Raw genomic sequence first — 12,797 nt, forward strand, 5'->3', positions numbered from 1 at the left:
GAGGGCACTGAAATAGCTATTAAAAGCTCCTCATTGAACTTCTTCTGCAAGAGATTCATTGGTGCCAGTACCATAATTAATTCCAGTTCTATTGCTCCCTTATTTATTAACATATGGTCTGCTGCAGAAATCTCAATTGTGGGACTTTGGGTACAGTGGGAGAATCCAACAGTACAAGCCTTAAAAATGAGGGCTTTGTCTCCATTCTTTGCTTTGGGCTTTTAGCAAAGGATTCGGGGACTGAAGTAGAGAACTTGCTCTTAGTGAGAAAGGAAGCAGAATTCAAGGGATTCTATTGTTTTAATGCTCTCCCTACAGAGAATTGCAGAGCAAGAATTTGTCCTGCAAAACTGACAAACTAGATAGGATAACCAGCTGATGATGACCATAACCACCCATTGATCTGGGTTCAATCAAAAAAGCAAGTGTCTCCTGAATAATTACACCACCCTTTTTCAAATTCAAGCACCCAAATCATTGGAAATAGAATTACGTTAACTGTGTGGATGAATTTTGGAAAGGTTGTACATCTTTATGATAGCAAATTCTTCTATCTAAGAACATAGGATGTTTCTCAGCTGATTCAATTTTTATTTTTATGTCTTTTTGTGAAAATTTATGGCCCTTGTTATTTAGTCCTGAATATTTCTTATTAACCTTGTGGATATTTCATGTTTCTTAATGCTATTTTGAATGTAATTTTTTCATTATATTTTCTAACTAATTAGTTCTTACAGGTATATTGGAAAGGTACTTTTAAATATTTATTTTGTAATTACCACTGAACTCTTATTAATTCTTATAGTTGTATCTTCTTTGGGTAACTAATCAAATAATACAGAGTATGTGGCATAGTTGCTGCAAATACTTTCTCCAGTGTTAGTGGCAGAAATCATTAGTTGATTTTCCCATCTTTCCCATGGAGGATGGGTGCAGTGAATCCTCCATCTATACTCTGTTGGGAGATAATCCTCCACGGGCTTATTATGTTTATGCACATATTCTGAGATAGGCCCTCACTGCCCATTGTTCTAAACTATCTGTTCCAGATTGTTTGTATAGCAAACAATCTTGAAAGATAGATGTGGTATTGCCCTCAGGAGCAAAGGAAGAATTTGGTACATTAAGTTCAGGGTTTTTCTGTGACACATCTTGACACATGCTTGTGTCCTCTGGTCTTCTTTAATATCACCTGGTAGGAATTGGAGTTCAGGGAACTGGTACCTAAGTGCTGGTAATCTGGCTACTTGTAATGCTGTGAGTAATCAATTGTCCTTTATCTCTTACCCAGGAGTCTTCTTTTTTCTACCAGTATCCACAAAACCTGTCGGGCTAACTTATTAGCTTACAAGTAGGGTAAAATGTCAGACCCTCTCATTTCTCTGACAGTTTTGGTGGCAAGGAAGGGATACTGACAGAAACATGGCTTTCTGGGAAAGGAAAGATGAAGGCTTATTTGTAATATCTGGGGAAAGTCTATAAAATTGGTAGTGAACATGTTCACTAAATTGTATGGCCAATTGGACAATAAATGGTCCTCCACTGTATTGCCCATTAGCGAGGAGGAATTGGAGAAGGGGTTGCAGACTGATTACCAGGAATTAAGTTCAAAGACAGCAGCCTAAATGATGCTCTAGTTGGTGCAAATTCCCCTCCAGGCAGGCAGGCAGGCAGGCAGGCAGGCAGGCTTTCTGTCCAGTGCAGTGTTCAGCGTGAAGACAGCTCCATTGGAACTGCTGGTACTAAGGTTTGCTCTGTGTGGGAGTATGATTCCACTCCTTTCGAGACAACACTTGTAGAGATGCACATCTATGCTGAGCATGAAAGGAGGAAAACTTGGGATTGCTGTGGGAAGAAATCAATATTTTGCTGGATACTTAGGAGATGAGGGGTGGGTATGTTAAGGAAGAACAGCAATAGCTGAGGCTATCACATCTCAATGGGGCCTGTAATCTGTTGTGTCAAATTTAGATTTAATGGGGGCAAGAATAAAACATGTAGAAGTATTTTTTTTTTTCTCTCTTTTTTCCCCTTTTCTTTCTTTGCAGAGAATCTGGCAAGAGCGGGGCATTTACCTTCTTGGGGAGATTTCTCAGAGAAAGGCAAACCCCCATGGGAAGTTGAGACATTTGGGCTGTAAGTGTCCTGGTTGGATTCATAATGCTAATGAAAATGACCCATTGGTGAATGAGAAACTGAACCAAAGAAATCCAGATAAATTATTGTGAGCAGCCCCACTACCCTGGAAAATCCCCTGAGCTCTTCTGTTGAAATCAGGTAAAATCTTAAAGGATGTTATCTCAGTAATGGTGTAGCACAGGGATCAGCAAGCTTTTTCTGTAAAGGGCCAGATAGTAAATATTTTAGGCTTTGTGGGCCATGCTGTCTCTGTTGCAAATACTTAACTTTGCCCCTCTAGTGTGAGAGCAGCCATAGGCATTAACCAAACGAATGGAGGCAGCTTTGTTCCCATAAAACCTTATTTACAAAAGCAAGCAGCCGGATGGATTTGCTTCGCAGGCTGTGGTTTGTTGACCTGTAACACAGCAGACGCCTTGGATGAAGGTGGTATCCTCAAAGAAGGTTGCTGCTGTATACACCATGCTTAAGTTAGCAAACGAGGACAAATCCCCATGTCTGTAGCCAAAGAGCCATGTGGGGGGAAAAAAGCTACTCAGTGAAGGGACACCTAAGACTGAGAGAGAAGGTGTCAACCATGACGACTTAGCTGCAGAAAAACATTGGAAGTTCATTTGGTGGCACCGGAAGGGGCTGCCATAGTACGTAAAATCAAATGTAAATGAAAAACCTTGATTAATAGTATGGAATCATTCCACCCCCTGGATACTCCCTGACCCCACTTCCGATCCACCCTCACTTCAGTTACTACAAGGAGAAAGAAGACTCAATGTCTTTTGAAGGGGAGAGCAAAAGTCATGGAGTTACTTTATAATGGGTAGAGGGGAGAGAAGGATGGGGAAGGAGCATGGGGGAAGGAATGGTAGTAGAGTGAAACACATTGTTACTTCATGTACATGTATGACTGCCTGGCCGACATGATCCTGCGATATGTACAATCAGAAAAATGAGATTACACTCCATTTATGTATGATTCATCAAAATGTTTAAGTGCATTCTACTGTTATGTACAACTAATTAGAACAAACACAAAAATTGAAAGAAAAAAAACAAAGCTATACCCGCTCAAGTGTGTCTGCTGGGGAATTTCAGGAAGCAGAGAGACTCCAACTCTCATGACCCTTGGGTGTGAGTGCCCACCTCACTATCCTATTCAGATCTGTGGAAGGAGATTCGGCGTACAGATTCAGCTCTCGCGTCTGTTACACTGATGACAGCTGGTATAGTGGGCTGGACGTTGTCAGTAGTTTCATACCTCTGATGTCTGAAGATTAATTTCACTTGATATCAAATAGTGTGCCTTTTTTCTTTTTTCTTTTCCTTTTTTTGGTACTGGTGATTGAATCCAAGGGCGTTTAACACTGAACCACATCCCCAGTCCTTTTTGTGTACTTTGTTTAGAGACAGGGTCTCGCTGAGTTGCTCAGGACCTTGCTAAGTTGCTGAGGCTGGCTTTGAACTCTCAATCCTCCTGCCTCGGCCTCCCGAGCTGCTGGGATGACAGGCATGTGCCACTGTGCTTGGCCTCAACTAATGTACCTAATTCCCCTGCCATTTGCTCCCAGGAACGTGGACTAGATTTAATTCATATCCTTTTGACCCTTTCATATCCACAACTTTCTTTACACAGATGATGTCCTGTTGGTTGGTTTTATGGACTGAGTTGTGTCCCCTCAAAATTTGTATGTTGAAGCCTTAACCACTAATGTGATTATATTTGGAGACAGGGTTATTAACATTCAATGAGGTGGAGTGCTAATCCAATATTACTGGTGAGTGTCCTTCCCAGAGGAAGAAGAGACACCAGGGGTGTGCATGCACAGAACAAAGTCCACGTGAGAACACAGTGGATAGGAAGTCACTTGCAAAACAAAGAAGGAGGCCGTAGGAGAAATCAAATCTGCTGACACCTTGATTTTGAACTTTCAGCTTCTAGAGCTGTGAGAAATAAATTTCTTCTGTGTGGTCCAACCAGTTCAAATTTTGTTATGTTATCCCTAGCAGACTACTGTAGCTGGCAAATCAGAGGCCTGAGTCCCCAAAGCCTTGGCCGGTATTATCACACCTCTGTCAACAAGGTTGACTGATGAACCTTGAAAAATTTAGAAAGCTCACAAAATAAACATTCATAAGGGAGAATAATCAAAGAAAAATTACTCTCTTCAGTCCCCCATCATCAAAAAGTGGCCCAACACTTAGTGCACTAAGATTTTCATTGTAGTAGTGGCCATAAGAAACTTTCAGATGTTTGAGGACACATGACCAGTAGATAAAGAAACTCTAGACAACTGTAGTAATTCTTCACAGTAAGGTATCCTTGCTCACTCAGGGTGGTTTCCTTGTGGATTACTGACTAGTTATTTATGCATGCCATGAAGGGATTTCTCTTTATCATGGGAGTCAAACAATAGAAAAGGTAGTAAGAAACCTGTCCCTGTGCAAGCTGAAGGGCTTACTGACACTATTTTGGTCCTAGGAGGCATTTAGATTAGCCCCAGTTTATTGACCAGTATTGTTGTGGTTCATAGAACTGCCTTAGACTTCCTCCTTTCAGACAAAGGTGAGTCTGTGCAATTGCTAGTATATCCTGCTATGCCTAGATCAATATTTGAGTCAAGTTGAAAGGTCAATATGAAAACTCAAGGTGAAAGCCACCTGGTTTGCTAAGGTAGATCCTAATTGTTGGTGAAATTTGTTCAGCTGGCTAAGTCTGGGACTCTGAACGGAGGGGGCGTTGCCATCAAGACTGAGGGTTGACTTCATCCAGTTACTTGGAGTTTGTTGGTCTTAATTGGATGCTGTATGAGACAACTTGGAGGGATTTAGTCTCAGTCTGCCCTGATCTGTTTAACTGGTGTGGCCAACAGTATAGGGAACTCATGGGATGATTCTCTAGATGTAAGAGGATAAGAAGTGAAGGACAGTTATCTTTTAAGGCAATCCTCCATGGGTCTCTTGCATTTCTACATGACTCATGAGTGAGGTGCTCATTACTCTTTGTTTTGGATTATTTTTCTAAGGATGCTTGTACAGAGACTAGCTTTGTTTCCTTCCATGAAAAGTTCAGGTTTACTCCCAGTTTTAGAAAACAGAAAAATAGTGTCTTTTCCAGAGCAAAGAGAATTGATTAAACCCAATATAAAAGATTTGGGTTCCCTAAGCTCAGGATTGCTCTTCTGTAATGCAACCTACCATGCATGCAGTGTTCATCTGGTTGGCCCTTTGGCATGTCACTCTGTGGGAACTGGAACTTGGGAAATTCATGCAAAAATGCTAATACTCTGACTACTATTGCTGTGAATAATAAATGATCTTTCATCTCTGACCTAGGAGTTTCATGTTTTCTATTAGCATCCATAAAATGGTGGAAGGCTAATTTATCAACTTGCAGGAAGGGTAAATCTGATAGTATTCAGTTCTTGATACACTTCAAGCAGTCACTGTTGAACAGCTGGAGTTGGTACATGAGATGAAACCAATTTTCTATCTTTTGTGTAGATAGTGTGAAGAGGTGAGTGGGCATGTGATAGATCAGAGAAGGCCTGGACCAGCAGTTACCAACAGTGGGGAGACAGAAGAACGTCGGTGTATGGCCACGGCAGTGGTGTCTATGGAAGATGACTTTGTCTCTAGGCATGCATGTCACAGAAAATTTTCACTTAATAGGAAACAGAACTTAGCCCTGACTTCTTCCTGATTTATTTAAAAAGAGTAAAATTTTTTTCTTTTTAACCTGTCTTCTATCTTGCTAGGGAATGACCTGGCTCTCATGAGGGGATTCAGGAAAACTCATCTCCTTCCAGCCTGTTTTTTCTCCTTCCCAGGTGCCTCTTTTCCCTGATGAAAACCTGTTTTCAAGAAAGAACCCATTAATGGTTAATTACACCCTAGGATTGATTCATATTATTAGTGTTATTTCTCTTGTTGTACATTCTTTGATTCTTGGTTGTATCTTTAGGAGGAATGGCTCTTATACATGGAAGGCATTTACAGCATTTCTGTGCAGGCAGAGATAAAATTTAGAAGAATTTCCTGGTGCTGTTACAATATAAGCCCCAACTCTAGTCTGTCTACTTGACTGGTAGGGATGCTCATGGTTGGCTCTCCCAAGAACAGTCCTTGGCCTCTTAAAATAAAGTAACATTAATCTAAAACAATAAAGAAAATGAATCTAGAAATATATTGCCTTTTAGCATCTTTTGCAAATCTCCACTGGCTGGAATACCTCAGATCTTAATTTTCATGCTACGGGGCTCTTTTCAGAAACTTGTAGAACATCTGAAGGAAGAGAGAATTTTTAAGCAATTTTCATCCTAATTAACTTGGCCCATTTTTTGAAGAAATGGGAATGATTATCTCAGAGATTAATTAAGATGGCTAAAGGTGATGGCAAACCAGAACCTAAATGCTCCCATAAATTCCTCTCCCTTGGTTTAGAATGAACATATCAAAGGCAAAGGGGCAGAGGTTATTAAAGTGAATGAGGTCACTGCCTTTTACAGGGCGAAGGTGCCCTTTCACTTCCGGGTGACAGGTGAGAGAGGAGAGTCCCTCATTGCCTTCACATCTGCATGGCATAGTGCATCCCCTAATGCAATATAAAATATAACCTTAATGAATTGGTCTTAAACGTGATGCTTATCAGATTAATGAGCAGAGTGCCTGGAAGTTCAGGGCTGTGACGTCAGAAACCCTCCAGGGAAAGTACTTATCCTCTAAGGTCCCTTCTCAAAGGATCGAGCAGCTCTGAAAGAGTGGGGGGAGGTGCTGACGGTATAGCCCATCCCGTAGGGCGCTGGCTTTGCAAGTGGAAAGCCTGGGGTTCAAATCCCCAGCACCGTGGGATTGGGAAAAAAAAAAAAAAAAAAAAAAACACAAGAAAAGAGTGGGGGGAGAGTGTCCCTAAAACCACTGTATTTTTTTTAAAAAGGGAAAACCACTGACCCTCAAAAGCTCTAGCCTTTGGGTTTGAAGTAATGAATCCTGGAACAACCTAGGAACTGGATCTTTCCAACTGAAGGGGACTTTTACCATGTGGAACTTTTACCATCTTAGGATGGTGTCTCGGGGTGGACTTGTGAGGATCAGATCTCACTCTTTTCTCCTGCCTTGAAGTCAGCAATTCAGAAAGGGTTTTATTCCCCTACAGTGACTGCACAGAAGGAGCCATGCTCCCGTGGGCTGTGCTTTCCTTCCTGGCTCTCTTGTGTGCTTGGGTTGCTTGGGTATGACGCCATACCCCGAGCTGACTAGCAGAATTGATTTTGTTCAAGTATCCAGCTGTCAGATACTGGCCTCTCCTCGTCCCAAGAGGCAAATCTCTATTAATACAAATCAGCCATGTCAATTACATTTTCCTCATCTGTGATTATGAAATAAACACATGAAGATATTCTAGCCAATGAGATAGAAGTGAGGTCTGTGTTGAAGGGGTGTGCTCCTGGAAATAATTTTCCTTACTCTTAAAAAGATACAAGAAAAGAATGTTCCCTTGAAGCCCTTGTGCATTTTTGCACGAGGATGAGATGCTCGGAGCTACTGCAGCTATCTTGCCACCATGAGAATTCAAGCCTGGAAACAAAGGGCAACATGCATTTGACCAAAAGATAAGTGGAAACAATCTGGACCTGGATGACAGATTGAACCACTGAATTACACTGACTGTCTCAGTTGCAAACTTCATGTTATGTGAGATAAATGTCTCTATTGTTTAAACCTTTCTGAGTTGGGTTTTGTATCACAGGCAGCCACAAGGATTCCACACTGACATTCGGCCCCCATCCTTGCCTCTCTTCCCCTGCTTCCTCACCTTGTCCTCCTGTAGGGAGGCCTTTCCTAATAGACAGTTGGCGTTTGCAAGGAGCATCCACTGAGGTCCCACAATGGTTAATCTCTGAGGACATATCAAGGACAGGTTCTCCAAACCTTTGAAACCTCCTAGATGGCTCAGAAGGAAACACCTTTAAACTGGCAAAGTGACAAATGTCAGTCCTTCCTTTAGAATGGAGCAAGACATTCACAAACTTTCAGAGGAACCACAAGGACCTGGACTTTTGGGCAGAGCACTTCATGGTGACCCATTTCTCCTGGCCTAGCTCATGGTGACCCATTTCTCCTGGCCTGGCTCATGGTGACCCATTTCTCCTGACCTAACTGACTGGTCCTTTGTGGGTGGGCACACTCTCTCACACTGCTGGACTCTTCTTGCTGATGCTGCTCACCTCGGGGAAAGGGGTTAAGTCACTCCAAGACCTCCGGAGTTTATTTCCTACAGCCTTTTGCTTTCACTTCCTCAAATGAAACAAACAAAAAAAAAAAAAAAAAAAAAAAAAAGAAAAGAAAGTAAGAAAATAAATCCCCTATGTATTTCTGAATTTCTCTTCTTCCCTAGTCTTCACATCTCTAAATATATCAAACATGATAATTTTCTGAGCAACCAAGTTATACATAATACATTTTATGTTCTTAAATGTATCAAGTGATTTTAGATCTGCAAAGGATGCTAAAAAACAAGAACAGATAGTACCCAATTTGTAAATTAATCTGGGAGTGTAACTTCTTTTTTAAAGCGAGTTACTGAAACTCAAGAATGCTTTTTCTTGTAGAAATAATGTTGGTCAGGTTCCAAGTGTGGCCCACAAAAGCCCACGTGATCCAGAATGTGCTAGAGTCTCGTCATTTACTAACCATACTAATAAAGTTAGTGTTTGCTGAGCATCTTCTTTGTACCAGACTCTTCAGTCTGATCTTCATGTTAATGATTGAATTCCAGTTCTATGTCAATAGCAACCAAAGCTCAGATAGGTCAGGTAACTTGCCCAAGGGCACACAGCATGTGAAAGGTAAAAACAGGACCCTGTGGTCTCCCTGGCCCCAGAGTTGGTTATTTTCACATTCACCCAGCTCTCCTGATGGGTCTCAATTACCATCTTCATTAACGTTCCTATGGAAAAGTGCATTCTAAATTTTGTTTTCAATGCCAAGAGCACATCTCTTAGACCTGGCAACCAAAGTCCTTCTTTGCCCTTCCAATTTCCCTGCTTTTCTCCTCAATAGCATAGAAAAAGGAAGAAAGACGTAGAGATAGAGATAGATGGATGGAAAGAAGCAAAATGGGAGAAAAAGAGCATGCATCAGTGCAAAGGGCTGGCCTGGCAGGAACCCACACCGTTATTTGCCAGACAGCTTGTGTCCATCTCTGGCTTTTTGCATCCGCTGGCTGCTCCAAGGCCGTCGGGCAACTGAGCTGGAGATAATGCGCACACTACTCATTACATCGCTGCTGCTTTTACCACCTGTTTACAGCCCAATCACTGACACAGGCTTGATAAAAGGACTTGGTGATTTTTCAAATCCCAGCTTGGACCAGAACTTAACTTTGTAAACATTCAATAAAATGTGGTTTTCAAACAAACAGAGTGAGATGTCTGACAGCCCCTCCTCCCCTGCAGCTGGCGTCTCTCCGGGTGAGGACCAGCACAGCCTTCTTTCCAACTCATCTCTTCCTCTAACCGGCCATCCTCCCCCCACCAGGTTACTCTCTTCTTTCCCTAGTGCTTCTGGAAGTGCTGGGAGTCTTGTAGAATCTGTCAAGCTGTCTCCATGCCTCCAGTTGGCCTGCATCTCACCCAAAGTGCTGTCTTGGTTTCTTATTTTAAAAAATCTTCCAGTCAGGTTTGGTGGTTTCCCTTGACAGCAAGTTTTAGCCCACTCCTCTTCCTCAAAAGCAGCTTCCTAATTTCTCCTGTTACTCTGCAACTCTGTTGTAATGTATCCTTTACTGCTCCCAGGAAGGCCTTCAACCATCCTGTTGCCCTTGGTTACTATTAGTATTACAACTGAGGATTCATCATTTAGCTTATGCAAAATTTTGGACCTGGTTTTCTGCTCTTTTTCCTTCTATTTCCTGGATTTCCACTCTAATTTCATTGCTTTTCAGTTTTCCTTACTCAAGGGGAGAAAGAAGTAAGGGAGGAGGCAAAACACAGCTCCTGGACCAAGGGAAGGGCTTGCAGCCGATTGGCTAAGAGGAGGTGTTTCCATTCCTGGACCCTCGTTTTTTCATTTTCACAGATAATTGAGAATTGGCTTTATAAAGTGGAAGTGACACGAAAGAGAAAACAGAAAGACGTTATTAACATCATCGACACTGAAAGCATATACGATCGAATGAAAGCCTGGTTAAGAAATCATCCAGAATTTTTAGGACAGAATGATTTAAAATTATTGCGAATATGAGTGAAAAGCGTTCCCTCTGGGAGCTAAGCATCCACGGTCTCCACAGACCTTCACTGCCATTAGTTGATTAATTAATTCATTAACACCTCGTAGAGCACAGGATATTGACTCCATATGGTACTGAGCAGGCAGTTTGATTTCTTTAGAAAATTTCTCTTATAAGAAAGCACAGAAATAGTAAATAATTAAGCTCTAAGCGGCCTCGTTGTGATCTTTTATTGATCAAGGCAGAGGTTTGGGAGGAGGAAGGCTTCAGGCATTGGCTCTAACCTGACTCTATTTGCCTGGTGATGACATGCTACGGTGAGATGCTTGCTCTTATTACAAAGCCTTTAAGGAAGAAAACAAGCCCGCAACGTGTTTATGGCTTGAGTTACTTCTGGCTGAGGTTAATGGCCGCGGCCTTGAAGATGGAGCATTTTCTGGTGGACTCCCATGAGGCCAGGGGAAGTGAGATGACAAGCCTGCTGCCGGCTGCCTTCGGAGTCCTGGCTTCATTAAGCCAGGTTTTAATGCCTTTTTTCCCTCCTTCTAATAAAGCTATTAGGACAATGACTTACGATTGTGCGGCTCAGTGAGGTCTCCAGGGAATGCAGGTGGGGCATGAGCGGCAGGGCTTGGCCGAGGATCAGTGACAGAGGGAGGGCTCTGAGCCTTTCTGTGGGGTAGGATTGTTGCTGCTTCCTCTCCAGGGCACCATGTCCCCCACCCCACCCCAATTTTTTATTCCTGCTGATCGCCTAGCCAAGCTCCCCTCCCCCAGGTCTCCAGGTGATCCAGGTGGGAGGGAGGGCTACTGGGTGGGGTGGGCATCCGACTCCCTGTTGTAGCCCACTCTTACATCCTGCATCCCCCACGTCCCCCTGCCCCACGTGGTCTTCCTCTCCTCAGCAAAGCTTCTTGAGGGAATTTTCTGCACTTACTTGCTCCACATTCCCACCCCCTGGGCACCTCCCTGTCTAGGGTTTTATGTCTCCCTGTAGCTGCCCCTTGGTGACAAAGATCCTCTCACTCCTCTGCAGGTAAATTTAATGGACACTCAGGTCATTTATCTTCTGCTGGGAGGTTTTGGAAATTGTCCACAACGACCCCCCCCCACCAACCCCACCTCTTAACACCTCCTCCTTTGGCTTTTTCTGGCACAGTCCCTCTACCCAGCGCTTCCCCAATCAATTCTTGGGGGCGGCCATGAAGATGTCATGCTCAGATTCCCCTTTGAGAAGGGGCTTATTGCTTAAGGCCTTCAGGAGTCTCCTTTTTGGGGCCAATCTGGCTGTTATTGAGCGCCCTCTCCAATGAGTGTGCAAGGCAGCGGCAGCAGGGCCCTGCCATTTCTCACTACGTGGGACCCCCTCTAACAGGAACCTCTGCTCTGGAGCTCTGCCGTTGACCACCACCCTGCCCTGTCCCACTCCTGTCCTTCGCCTTTCCCAGGTATTACTCCTCCGTAAACTCCTCCCTCTCCTCACTCCATCTCAGAGTCTCTGTGTTCCTTTGTTGCTATTACTTCTCGCCAGCATTTTGAATGCAGGCGTTTCAAGGCTGCATTGATCCAGGCCCCCTTTTCTTCTCAACTTACCCTTTGTTCCTGGCCATTGCCTTATCCTCCTCCATGTCAATCACTTTGTCCCATTCTGGTGACTTCAAAGCTTGGTTACCTCTGCCCAGGCTCCAGGTCTGTGCTTTGCTGATCTCTGTTTGGATGTTTTGCAGGCACTTCAAACTTAACATGTGCAAAACAGACCTCAACCTCAATTCCTTATTCCCAGACCGAAAAAATGGTCCTTCCATTATTCTCTATCCTGGGGAGTGGTACAGAACTGTGGATTAAATCTCTGTGCAGTTTCTCTGTTGCTCTGTCACCCAAGGCCTGTCCCCTAGAATTCCCTAGCATTTCTCAGGTGACTGCTGTCCCTTTGATTTTTGGAGCAGTTTTTGTTCTGGCCTGGGTCACTCTGCCCATCTCCTGACTACTTTTTTTTTTTTTTTAAATATTTATTTATTTTTTTAAATTGTATATAAATGGGATACATGTTGTTTCTCTATTTGTACATAGAGTCAAGGCATACCATTTGTGTAATCATACGTTTACATAGGGCAATGATGTTTATTTTTTTCCCTTCCCCCCACCCCTCCCACCCCTCTTTTCCCTCTATACAGTCCTTCTTTCCTTCATTCTTACCGCTCTCCTTATCCCTAACCCTAAACCTAACCCTAAACCTAATGCTAACCCCTCCCACCCCCCATTATATGTCCTCATCCGCTTATCAGCGAGATCATTTGTCCTTTAGTTTTAAAAACAGTGGTTAGATGCCACGAAGTAGGTGGCAATGCCTTAACCTTATGCGTGTTGTCAGGCCCGAGGGCCTCTTCCATCCTTGTCAAGGGGAGTGCTAACCTTCTCTCCTTTCATACAACAC

General features: G+C 43.2%; 1 non-coding gene across 1 annotated transcript; it reads right to left on the reverse strand.

Moving 5' to 3' along the window:
* Positions 1-12,671: 12,671 nt before the first annotated feature.
* On the reverse strand, positions 12,672-12,797 carry LOC124993855 (U6atac minor spliceosomal RNA). The gene has a single exon (XR_007110372.1). It is a non-coding gene; the product is annotated as a U6atac minor spliceosomal RNA (small nuclear RNA).

This window comes from Sciurus carolinensis, chromosome 9 (genome assembly GCF_902686445.1).
Source record: "Sciurus carolinensis chromosome 9, mSciCar1.2, whole genome shotgun sequence".
In the NCBI taxonomy this organism is placed as follows: domain Eukaryota; kingdom Metazoa; phylum Chordata; class Mammalia; order Rodentia; family Sciuridae; genus Sciurus; species Sciurus carolinensis.